At 37.8% G+C, this 13,928-nt stretch overlaps 1 non-coding gene across 1 annotated transcript; it reads left to right on the top strand.

Moving 5' to 3' along the window:
* Positions 1 to 1,491: 1,491 nt before the first annotated feature.
* On the top strand, positions 1,492 to 1,598 carry LOC133094197 (U6 spliceosomal RNA). The gene has a single exon (XR_009701410.1). It is a non-coding gene; the product is annotated as a U6 spliceosomal RNA (small nuclear RNA).
* The last annotated feature ends 12,330 nt before the right edge of the window (positions 1,599 to 13,928 follow it).

The raw sequence follows: 13,928 nt of genomic DNA, 5'->3' as shown, positions 1-13,928 counted from the left end.
CTCTTCCCTGTTGAGCCTCCCTCCCACCCTCCCTATCCCATCCGTCTAGGTCGTCACAAAGCATCGAGTTGATCTCCTTGTGCTATGCAGCAGCTTCCCACTAGCCATCCATTTTACATTTGGTAGTGTATATACGTCAGTGCTACTCTCTCACTTTATCCCAGCTTCCCCTTCCCTCCCTGTGCCCTCAAGTCCATTCTCTACGTCTGCGTCTTTATTCCTGCTCTGCCACTAGGTTCATCAGTACCACTTTTTTAGATTCCATATATATGTGTTAGCACATGGTATTTGTTTTTCTCTTTCTGACTTACTTCACTCTGTATGACAGATTCTATGTCCATCCACCTCACTACATTTTTTTTTTTTAATTCTACATTCCAGGGTGGTGATTCTTCAACTTGTATATCTTGTACCTTACCATAAGTTGAGAACCTGGATTCCAGGATGGTAGAAACACAAAGCTTGCTTATTCTAATGAGCATTTTATATATTTATAGGACTTTATCATTATCCTTATCGTATACTGTGTTTTAAGGACAAAAAAAAAAAGCAGGAGCATTGTTGGGGGTTTATTTTATTTCTTGTGGCTTTAAAATACAAACAAAAATAAGGATCATATTAGTTTTTAAAATGTCAGCAATAGTATTAGCATTTTTACTGCTAGAACTGTGAAACATATGGACATGAAATAGCATTATCACCTGAGAAGTTATGCTAATCCATTCTCTTATTAGGACGCTTGAGGATGCACTTTACTCACATCTGCGTTCATGGGATAAAATTTGAAATGGGGGTTCGAACAGCAAGGTTGACTAACTTTATCCTTCTGTCTTATGACTAAGATAGAGGTTTTCACAATTAAGAAGCAATTTGAACAGAAAGCATGAGCAAGGGATGGGCTTTATATGTTTCATTGCTCTGAAGCTATAATAGAAAACAAGTGCAAAGATTACTCCAGATTATTTTGGAAAAACTTTTATTCCAAAGTATTGTAAACTTCCATTCTGCAGATGACTGGAATATTTTTGGATAATGTATCTACCCATTCATATTGATATGTCTTTGACCCTCATACTCTCTTGCAGTTACTTTTGCTGCATAATGAATTGACCCAAATTCAGCATCTTGAAACAACCATTTGATTATGTTCACAGGTTTTGTGGGTCAGGAATCAGACTGGGCACAGCAGGGATGGTGGACCTCTCCTCCTTGAGGTTTCAGGTGTCTTCCCTTGGGCTGGGCTGCCTCAGGGCCTGGGACTGCCAACAGAAGTAACTGCACTTGTCTTCTTTATGTGGCTTGATTTCCCTACAGCTAATGTTCTCAGGGTAGTTAGACTTTTACATGGCAGCTCAGGGCTCCAAGCTTGAGTGTTCTAGTGTGTTAGGCTGATGCTGCATTACCTTTTATGACCCAGCCTCACTATTGTGTCCACTGTAGTCTCTTGGCTGAAGGAGTCATAAGCCTGCCCAGATTCAAGAAGTGTGTCCAGTGCTCGCTTCGGCAGCACATACACTAAAATTGGAACAATACAGAGAAGATTAGCATGGCCCCTGCCCAAGGATGACATGCAAATTTGTGAAGCATTCCATATTTTTTGCAACTAGAGATTATCATACTAAGTGAAATAAGAGAAAAACAAATACCATATGATATCACTTATATGTGGAATCTAAAATACAGCACAAATGAACCTATGTACGAAACAGAAACAGACTCACAGATATAGAGAAAAGACTTGTGGTTGCCAAGGGGGAGGGGGTGGGGGGGATGGACTGGGAGTCTGGGGTTAGTAGATGCAAACTATTGCATTTAGAATGCATGGACAACAAGGTCCTACTGTATAGCACGGGGAGCTATAACCAATCTCCTGGGATAAACCATAATGGAAAAGAATATAAGAATGAATATATGTGTATAACTAAGTCATTTTGCTGTACAGCAGAAATTAACACAACATTGTAAGTCAACTATACTTCAATTAAAAAAAAAAAAAAGAAGTGTGCCCATAGGACCCCCACCCACCATCACCTCTCCATGAAAGGAGTGTCAAAAGACTTGGGGCCATGTTCTAAAACTGCCATTTACTCCAATACCCAACTCTCTCCCATGAAACTCTAAAAGAATTTTCCTTCAGATGTTTTCTCAAAGTGAATACAATGTATTAATAAAATTCCCTACATGGGATCCAAGGCCACTGTAACTGCCATGTAATGATTTTTCTTTCTCAGGGGAAGCAGATGGAATTATCAGACTGTGCTTACTGTTTTTAAACAAGGCTGCCAATATCTGTATGTCCCTCCTGAGAGATGGGCTGCATTTCTGCAATGAGGGAGGAAAACATGTAATCATCCCTTGTTGAAGAAATCAACTTTTTATTTAAAAACCATGCTTGCTTGAGCAGACACAAGAAGAACTACAATTCTGCAGCCTGTGGAAGGAAAACCACATTCACAGAAAGATAGACAAAATGAAAAGGCAGAGGACTTTGTACCAGATGAAGGAACAACACAAAACCCCAGAAAAACAACTAAATGAAGTGGTGATAGGCAACCTTCCAGAAAAAGAATTCACAATAATGATAGTGAAGATGATCCAGGACCTCGGAAAAAGAATGGAGGCAAAGATCAAGAAGATGCAAGAAATGTTTAACAAAAACCTAGAAGAATTAAAGAACAAACACCTAGAAGAATTAAAGAACAAACAAACAGAGATGAACAATACAATAACTGAAATGAAAAATACACTAGAGGGAATCAATAGCAGAATAACTGAGGCAGAAGAACGGATAAGTGACCTGGAAGACAGAATGGTGGAATTCACTGCCGCGGAACAGAATAAAGAAAAAAGAATGAAAAGAAATGAAGACAGCCTAAGAGACCTCTGGGACAACATTAAATGCAACAACATTTGCATTATAGGGGTCCCAGAAGGAGAAGAGAGAGAGAAAGGACCTGAGAAAATATTTGAAGAGATTACAGTAGAAAACTTCCCTAACATGGGAAAGGAAATAGCCACCCAAGTCCAGGAAGCGCAGAGAGTCCCAGGAAGGATAAACCCAAGGAGAAACATGCCAAGACACATAGTAACCAAATTGACAAAAATTAAAGACAAAGAAAAATTATTGAAAGCAACAAGGGAAAAACGACAAATAACATACAAGGGAACTCCCATAAGGTTAACAGCTGATTTCTCAGCAGAAATTCTACAAGCCAGAAAGGAGTGGCATAATATATTTAAAGTGATGAAAGGGAAGAACCTACAAAAAGATTACTCTACCCGGCAAGGATCTCATTCAGATTCGACAGAGAAATCAAAACCTTTACAGACAAGCAAAAGCTAAGAGAATTCAGCACCACCAAACCAGCTCTACAATGAATGCTACAGGAAAATCTCTAAGTGGGAAACATAAGAGGAGAAAAGGACCTACAAAAACAAACCCATAACAATTAAGAAAATGGTAATAGGAACCTACATATCGATAATTACCTTAAACATGAATGGATTAAATGCTCCAACCAAAAGACACAGGCTCACTGAATGGATACAAAAACAAGACCCGTATATATGCTGTCTACAAGAGACCCACTTCAGACCTAGGGACACAAACAGACTGAAAGTGAGGGGATGGAAAAAGATATTCCATGCAAATGGAAATCAAAAGAAAGCTGGAGTGGCAATAGTCATATCAGATAAAATAGACTTTAAAATAAAGAATGTTACAAGAGACAAGGAAGGACACTACATAATGATCAAGGGATCAATCCAAGAAGAAGATATAACTATTATAAATATATATACACCCAACATAGGAGCACCTCAATACATAAGGCAACTGCTAACAGCTATAAAAGAGGAAATCGACAGTAACACAATAATAGTGGGGGACTTTAACACCTCACTTACACCCATGGACAGATCATCCAAACAGAAAATTAATCAGGAAACACAAGCTTTAAATGACACAATAGACCAGATAGATTTAATTGATATTTATAGGACAGTCCATCCAAAACCAAGAGATTACACTTTCTTCTCAAGTGCACACAGAACATTCTCCAGGATAGATCACATCTTGGGTCACAAATCAAGCCTCAGTAAATTTAAGAAAATTGAAATCATATCAAGCATCTTTTCTGACCACAACGCTATGAGATTAGAAATCAATTGCAGGGAAAAAAACGTAAAAAACACAAACACATGGAGGCTAAACAATACGTTACTAAATAACCAAGACATCACTGAAGAAATCAAAGAGGAAATCAAAAAATATCTAGACACAAATGACAACAAAAACACGATGATCCAAAACCTATGGGATGCAGCAAAAGCAGTTCTAAGAGGGACGTTTATAGCAATACAATCCTATCTCAAGAAACAAGAAAAATCTCAAATAAACAATCTAACCTTACACCTAAAGGAACTAGAGAAAGAAGAACAAAAAAACCCCAAAGTTAGTAGAAGGAAAGAAATGATAAAGATCAGAGCAGAAATAAATGAAATAGAAATGAAGAAAACAATAGCAAAGATCAATAAAACTAAAAGCTGGTTCTTTGAGAAGATAAACAAAATTGATAAACCATTAGCCAGACTCATCAAGAAGAAGAGGGAGAGGACTCAAATCAATAAAATTACAAGTGAAAAAGGAGAAGTTACAACAGACACTGCAGAAATACAAAGCATCCTAAGAGACTATTACAAACAACTCTATGCCAATAAAATGGACAACCTGGAAGAAATGGACAAATTCTTAGAAATGCACAACCTTCTGAGACTGCACCAGAAATAGAAAATATGAACAGACCAATCACAAGCACTGAAATTGAAACTGTGATTAAAAATCTTCCAACAAACAAAAGTCTAGGACCAGATGGCTTCACAGGTGAATTCTATCAAACATTTAGAGAAGAGCTAACACCCATCCTTCTCAAACTCTTCCAAAAAATTGCAGAGGAAGGAACACTCCCAAACTCATTCTATGAGGCCACCATCACCCTGATACCAAAACCAGACAAAGATACTACAAAAAAAGAAAATTACAGACCAATATCACTGATGAATATAGATGCAAAAATCCTCAACAAAATACTAGCAAACAGAATCTAACAACACATTAAAAGGATTATACACCATGATCAAGCGGGATTTATCCCAGGGATGCAAGGATTCTTCAATATATGCAAATCAATCAATGTGATACACCATATTAACAAACTGAAGAATAAAAACCATATGATCATCTCAATAGATGCAGAAAAAGCTTTTGACAAAATTCAAAACCCATTTATGATAAAAACTCTCCAGAAAGTGGGCATAGAGGGAACCTATCTGAACATAATAAAGACCATATATGACAAACCCACAGCAAACATCATTCTCAATGGTGAAAAACTGAAAGCATTTCCTCTAAGATCAGGAACAAGACAAAGATGTCCACTCTTAACACTATTATTCAACATAGTTTTGGAAGTCCTAGCCATGGCAATCAGAGAAGAAAAAGAAATAAAAGGAATACAAATTGGAAAAGAAGAAGTAAAACTGTCACTGTTTGCAGATGACATGATACTATACACAGAGAATCCTAAAGATGCCACCAGAAAACTACTAGAGCTAATCAATGAATTTGGTAAAGTTGCAGGATACAAAATTATTGCACAGAAATCTCTTGCATTCCTATACACTAATGATGAAAAATCTGAAAGAGAAATTAAGGAAATACTCCCATTTACCATTGCAACAAAAAGAATAAAATACCTAGGAATAAACCTACCAAGGGAGACAAAAGACCTGTATTCAGAAAACTATAAGACACTAATGAAAGAAATTAAAGATGATACAAACAGATGGAGAGATATACCATGTTCTTGCATTGGAAGAATCAATATTGTGAAAATGACTATACTACCCAAAGCAATCTACAGATTCAATGCAATCCCTATCAAATTACCAATGGCATTTTTTACGGAACTAGAACAAATCATCTTAAAATTTGTATGGAGACACAAAAGACCCCGAATAGCCAAAGCAGTCTTGAGGGAAAAAAACGGAGCTGGAGGGATCAGACTCCCTGACTTCAGACTATACTACAAAGCTACAGTAATCAAGACAATACAGTACTGACACAAAAACAGAAATATAGATCAATGGAACAGGATAGAAAGCCCAGAGATAAAGCCACGCACATATGGTCAACTAATCTATGACAAAGGAGGCAAGGATATACAATGGAGAAAAGACAGTCTCTTCAATAGGTGGTGCTGGGAAAATTGGACAGCTACATGTAAAAGAATGAAATTAGAACACTCCCTAACACCATACACAAAAATAAACTCAAAATGGATTAGAGACCTAAATGTAAGGCCAGACACTACAAATATCTTAGAGGAAAACACAGGAAGAACACATTTTGACATAAATCACAGCAAGATCTTTTTTGATCCACCTCCTAGAGTAATGGAAATAAAAACAAAAATAAACAAATGGGACCTAATGAAACTTAAAAGCTTTCACAAAGCAAAGGAAACCACAAACAAGACGAAAAGACAACCCTCAGAATGGGAGAAAATATTTGCAAACGAATCAACGGACAAAGGATTAATCTCCAAAATATATAAACAGTCCATGCAGCTCAATATTAAAAAAAAACAAACAACCCAATCAAAAAATGGGCAGAAGACCTAAATAGACATTTCTCCAAAGAAGACATACAGATGGCCAAAAAGCACATGAAAAGATGCTCAACATCACTAATTATTAGAGAAATGCAAATCAAAACTATAATGAGGTATCACCTCACACCAGTTAGAATGGGCATCTTCAGAACATCTACAAAAAACAAATGCTGGAGAGGGTGTGGAGAAAAGGGAACCCTCTTGCACTGTTGGTGGGAATGTAATTTGATACAGCCACTATGGAGAACAGTATGGAGGTTCCTTAAAAAACTAGAAATAAAATTACCATATGACCTAGCAATCCCACTACTGGGCATATACCCAGGGAAAACCATAATTCAAAAAGACACATGCACCCCAATGTTCATTGCAGCACTATTTACAATAGCCAGGTCATGGAAGCAACCTAAATGCCCATTGACAGACGAATGGATAAAGAAGATGTGGTACATATATACAATGGAATATTACTCAGCCATAAAAAGGAACGAAATTGGGTCATTTGTAGAGGCATGGATGGATCTAGATTCTGTCATACAGAGTGAAGTAAGTCAGAAAGAGAAAAACAAATATATATTAACGCATATATGTGGAGCCAGGAAAAATGGTACAGATGAACCGGTTTGCAGGGCAGAAATAGAGACAGAGAGGTACAGAACGAACATACGGACACCAAGGGGGGAAAATGGCGGGGGGGTGGTGGTGGTGTGATGAATTGGGAGATTGGGATTGACATATATACACTAATATGCATAAAATAGATAACTAATAAGAACCTGCTGTATAAAAAAATAAATAAAGTAAAATTCAAAAATTCCAAAAAAAATCATGCTTGCTTGCTTTTACTCTTTGTTCTTTGGATATATAGTATATGTCTCTGCAAAATGACTGACTGAGGAGAAGGTTATGGGTTAGCAATTCAATAAAAGTAGTTAAAACATGCCCCAGCGCCTGGATTTCAGGGGCAAAATTTAAGGGGGTGCCAAAAAACTCATTTATCAAGGTATTTTAATGTAGTATTTAAAAAAATCAAAATTAATGCCAAGCAATCCATAATAAAATGTCAAAATTTTAAATAAAGCCATATCAGTTTCCTAGGGCTGCTGTAACAAAGCACCATAAACTGGATGGCTTAACAGAAATGTATTGTCTCCCGGTGGCCACTTGCAGGGAGAAACCTCATGCCTCTCCCCTAGCTTCTGGTGATTGCTGAAGTCTTTGGACTTTCTTGGCTTGTAGCTGCACGACTCCAATCTGTGCTTCCATCTCCCCCTGACCTTCTTCCCCATGTGTCTCTGTGTCTTTCCTCATCTTCTAAGGACGCCAGTCACTGGATTTAGAGCCCACTCTAATCCAGTATGATCTCATCTCATCTTAATCTAATTATATTTGCAAAGACCCTATTTCCAAATAAGGTCACATTCTGAGGCTCCGGTGGACATAAATTTTGGGGAGACACTATTTAACACTGTAGACAGGATCAGTATTACTGATTTTCCCTTTTGCCTCAGGATCTAATATGACTCAGCGTGGTCTCCCCCATTTTAGTAGCAAGCATAGGCTGGCCACTGCCCAGTGAGCTGCTATTACATCAGCTTTGTGGTCCAAGACTTAGAAGGCGGCTGTGTGTGTTCTTCCTGAGAACTTTCACCTACTCACCTGCCTCAGCTTCCACATACTTGTATGATGACTCTGAAATCTATCTCTCCAGCCTTGCTACTTTTCTGAGTTCTGGTTTCCAGTATGTTCTTTTTTTAATTTTTAATTTTTTTTATAGATAAGATTTTTAAAAGTATTTATTTTATTTATTATCATTTATTTTTGGCTGCGTTGGGTCTTCATTGCTGCGCGCGGGCTTTCTCTAGTTGCGGTGAGCGGGGGCTACTCTTCGCTGTGGTGCGCGGGCTTCTCAGTGTGGTGGCTTCTCTTGTTGTGTAGCACGGGCTCTAGGCACGCGGGCTTTAGTAGTTGTGGCTCGCAGCCTCAGTAGTTGTACAGCACAAGCTTAGTTGCTCTGCAGCATGTGGGATCTTTCTGGACCAGGGCTCGAACCCGTTTTCCCCTGCATTGACAGGTGGGTTCTTAACCACTGCACCACCAGGGAAGCCCCTCCAGTATGTTCTGATTACCTGTTCTATGCGTATAACTATACTATACCCCCCTTCTCCAAGGCTTTTAGGATCATTTCTTTATCCCAAATGTTCTGAAATTGTACAGTGATGTAACTTAGATTTTTTTTTTTTTAATTCAGTAAGCTGGGTATTAAGTAGATGCTTTCAATCTGGAAACTCATTTCTTTAAGTTTGAGGGAATGTTCTTTCATTATTTATTCAATAATTTTTTCCCTTTGCTTTATTCTCATTTCTTTTCAGAACTTCTATTAGTCTAAAGTTGGGGAGCCTGGATTTTTCTCCTAATGTTCCTATCCTTTTTCCCTTTTTTGTTTTTTGTTTATTTTATGGGAAGTTTCCTTAAAATTCTCTTCTAACCTTTCTTTTGAAATAGTTTTCATTCTGGTTATTATACTATACCCTAATTAGGGTTAGGGTTAGTTTTCAAAAGCCCTTTCTTTTTCTCTGATTGCTCCTTTCTTTTTTAAAAAACTTTTAAGTAGCACTTTATTCTTGTGTCATGGGTCCAACAGTTTTTCTTCTTTTTCGGAGGACACTGGTTACTTTGAAATTTTCTTCTGTTGTCTGCATTGTCTCTGTTTCTTCAATTTTTTTTTTTTTTTCCTTTTTTCCTTGCTCTGTGTCTCTTATGTCGGAGATTTCCCTAAAATATTTGGTGATCCTTGGCTGTCTGTTTGTACGTAAGAGTGAGGATGGAAAAAGCTGATTTTGGTGGGAAGGGGAAGCCTGATGCATGGAGGATTAAGGCGGGAGTGAGCCAATCTCTAGAAGCCTTGCCCTCTGTTAGAGCACAGGAGGATCTATGGCTCTCTAGTTTTGGAGGCGGTAAATTGGCCTGGTCAGAAAGCTTTCAGGGAAATGAGTGGGCAAAGGGGATGGGAAGTCTTGCAGACCAGTATGTAGGTTTCCCCCCAAACTATTCTATTTTCAATTTATTTCTGGCCCCTGCCTTTCCACTGGCAAGGGGGAGTGGCACTTTGGATCTCTGAGTCTCCAGAATCCTGGGATGGGATAGGCTTGCCAATCACTGCTCTGCTGGTGCTTTGGTTTCAGATTTTCCCTAGGTTAGTCACATTCAGCTATTGGGTTGCCAGCTTCCTAAAAATGTGAGTTGGTCTGCTGTTTACATTTTTCTTTATTTCCTTGTGGATTTATAACTTTTACTTTCCTTTTCTGTCTTTTGAGGGGAGTTTGAGAGAGGAGATAAAAAGCATATGTTCAATTCTCTATCTTTTAGGTAATTAATAATTCATTATTAAACTTTGTAGATGATCACTGCATGGTTTTCCCTTAGCAGAGGACTTCTTCAATCACAAATATAATTAAATATGTCAGTACTTTATTTTATCATGGGATTAAATGTTCCACCGGTTAAAGGAACTCATATGTATTAGGGACATCTAGTGGACAACTTTAATTTAGCACCAAAGGCTTTAAATGCAGCAGGGCACTTTCTGAAACCTAGGAAAAGAGCTAGAAAGCATCACTTACTACCATCACTTACCTTGGTGTCTGTATGCAAAATCTCCCCAAATAGAAGTGTTTCCTCTATTATATGGAAAGAACATACACACATTTATTTTGTAGTTTATTTTAGTACATATTTTATTTCATCTTTATGGCTATCTTAAAGTCTAATTGTTGAAATTTAAAATGTTTCTCTACTAATATCCTTGTGGGAGATGAAAAAATAACTGACCTGACTGTTCTCCTTTCTTTGTAACAGGCTTTTTATTCAATGAGGATTAGATTCTATTTCTTTCTCCTCTGGGATATTTCACTAGTCTATGGCTGGCCTTTCCTAGGAATTAATTGAAAAGGAAATGGCAGATAGGATTAAGCTGCTGGATCCAGCAGAACATTAGCGGCCAGGCTTGGAGGTACCTGTGGCCAGCTGAGACAAGCTGTCTGTGAATTATGCTGCTCTGTGGTTATTAAGACTTCATGTTACACCAGTGAATTGAAAAGATGTAAGTTATCCAGTCTCTCAATCTTACCCTCAATAATTTACTTTAAAAAAGAAAAACCAAAAAACCCTGTTCTGGAGATTTCAGGCAAAAATTTAAAATTACTTCTCTCTTTTCATAACTCAAAAGGATTTTATGATTTTATGTCCATAGCTGCAGGACCTGCTGTAGATATTCCTAAGCCTCCATTCAGCCAAATCGTGAGAGTTCCCACAGTGTCAAAATATATGAATAGCCAGTGCTTGAGCCAAGTGCAAACCAATTAGGATTTTAAATAGATCAAGTATGAGCTGAAACTTGCTACATAATTTAAATGCCATCTAGTGGCCAAATGTCATTTTTAGTCCTCAATCAAAACAGTTTTGGTGCCTTCTAGTATTTTTCTTAGAGTGATTTACCAGAGAGTTTTGAATTAGGGATACTATAGCTGCTTCTGCTCTTTGAGTGAAATGGAATTGGAATATTTCCTGACCATAAAAAATGTTTAACAGCTTGAAATGTGCCTAAGTCCTAGCTCTTATTCCAGATGCACCTGCTTGTATGGTGGCACAACAAAGAATTGTTGCTTGGTTTGGCTACTAGGTCATTAAATAGCACCAGTAGTTATAATTTATTACTTTGTAACTGATAAGTAAAAAGAAGTATTATATGTATTGTGAGGTAACTAGTATAGGAACAAAATTCTAAATAATGATGGCCAAAGGGTTTAAAGGATCAACAATTTTCAGTCTCAGAAAATTGAAGAGCTATGAGAGGGACATATCATTTGCCCATAAATGAGTGCCATGGGCAAGCAAATTAGTGTGATATAATAATGGTGGTGGTAGTAGCAGCAGCTAACATAATGAATGCTTAAGTGCCAGACACTATTCTGAATGCTCTGCTTGTATTAACTCACAACAACATAATTAAATAGGTACTATTGTTATACCCATTTTATAGACAAAATTGAGGCACAGAATGCCCACTAGTGAAAGGCTGAGTAGGGATCAGAATATTTGGAGTGTCCTTTGGTCTCTGCTTTGGATTTTGGTTAGTACTACTTTGGTTGAAGGATTTTTGGAGAATCATGAAAGTCCCTTTAATACAACCAGGGCACAGTCAGCCTTGATCATCCTGGGCTGGGGCTCCACGTAGGGTTGGAGATGTTGGCTCAGGGATGAGGTGGAGCAAACAGGGTTCGCTGTGGTCCCTGAACTACCTGCTGGGTCCTTGATCTACCTTGGTTAGACCTACCTGCTCTCTTGGCTCTGTGGGGGTAAACTGCCCCTAGAGAATTGAGAGTAAATTTGACTTTTGTATGATTGTGGTCTGAGGTTATTTATAACCTCCTCTTCAGCTTTTTACTCCAGATAGTAGAGAGTTGATTGAATGTAACCAAACTAGCTGTCTGTGTTTATGCAATAAATAGGACATCATTAAGCATTCTTCTTCTTGTTGGTCACAAATCTGGTTCTATTCTTTAACTTCTGGCATGTGACCAGTTAAAACCTTAACGATAATAAATAAGTTAATACCTCACACAGTGCTTTGTTGATTTCAGTGAGCTTCACAAAGTATTTTTGAGGTCGATAACAATGGTTCCATTATCCTCAGTATACAGATAAGGAAACTGGGACTCAGAGAGATTAAGTGGCTTGCCAAAATACACATGACTGCTGGCATAAAATTAAGACTAGAACACCTAGGCATTTCATTGCATTTATTAACACACACACACATTTTTCCAGGCACGCAGATGAATATGTGTGCATGAATAAATGATGATGCCAACTGCATGTTAAGTAAGGTAGCCTCATATAAAAGTGAAACCATGATAACTGCAATTTTATCTGTTATCTCCTACTTTCTCAGTTACTGTTAGAGATCTCTGAAAGAAAGTCACAATTAAATCAGCGCTATAGGTTAGATAATTTAGATGTTTTATACTCTCTCTCATAGGCAGAATCTAGGTAATCTTTCAAGGCTTACTCTAGTCCTCCAATTTTATTTTTTAATGAAAAAAAAGTAGGATTATAATTCTTTAAAAAATGTTTTACTTGTATAAAATAAGCAGTTTTACAAGCTTATCATGCCTAACACGATTTATCCAGAAGGAGGCAGCATTTTACTATTAAACTGATGCTTCTGCAAAGATTCTAACAAGTTGTTTTTTCTCCTTTTCTTTAAAGTTGTAGACTACCTAATCACACACATCCAAAAATCTTTCAGGGCAAAGATTCTTGGATATCACTAGAGCTTTTCATATTGAACAGTTATAAAATCCAAATCCTGCTCAGATTAAACACATCTAAAATTACAAGTAGCAAATCCATTGATAGGAACTGTTTTTCAGTAAAGATAATCAAAATATAGAGTTGAACAGAAGTTGGAGTAGAAGAAAGGGAAAATGAATGGTTCGATTATTGTAGAAACTTGTAGAAAATAGGTATTTCATCAATAAAATATAAACTTTAGATTAAAAAAACCTTTAATTCATTCAGAAATAAGGATAATGAATTAGTTTTAATCATCTACCTAGTTTCATAAATGTAACTTGCTTTTTCTTTCTTTGTTTTCATAGAATCACAGGATCTTTAGAAGGGACCTTGAAATTTCACGTGACATATTTCAGTGATTGCTGGTTAGAACTCATTTCACCCATCTGGGGAAGTGCGTCTATCTGTTTTCAAAAAATTAGGAAGAAAGGGATTCCAATATGATAGGGGAAGTGCAATTGTGAGAATGACAGGATGGCAAGGGGGACTTTTTCTATTGCCCTGTGTTTGACAAAAAGCATCCAGAGCTCAAAACACTAACTGGTGTCTGCCACTTTCTCCAAAGTTTTCCTAAGGGTCTGAAGAACTGGGCATCAGTCCCCACCTACTCCCCCTGCCCCTTAATACTCAGTCCCTGGTCTATAAAAGATGAGGGGAGTAGGTGATTCCTCCCCTTCGTATTGGGGAGGGATTTCTCCTGACTCCCATTGCCAAATGAAGAAAGAGGCTCCAAGACAGTGGCTTTTAGGGTCTACCCCTGGTGACCTCTGCTTGGATAGCAGAGTTGCTAGGCTATCCATTCCTACCAGAGCAGAGAAGATGGAAGCCAGGGAGAGCTGGCTGGCCATGTGGAAGAGGTGACAGTGGAACAGTGATCTTGCCCACCCTTATGTGGCATGG

The sequence above is a fragment of the Eubalaena glacialis genome, chromosome 6, assembly GCF_028564815.1.
Source record: "Eubalaena glacialis isolate mEubGla1 chromosome 6, mEubGla1.1.hap2.+ XY, whole genome shotgun sequence".
Taxonomy (NCBI): Eukaryota; Metazoa; Chordata; class Mammalia; order Artiodactyla; family Balaenidae; genus Eubalaena; species Eubalaena glacialis.
Note: the sequence above shows the minus strand (reverse complement) of the source record. Positions and strands in the feature narration are given on the sequence as shown.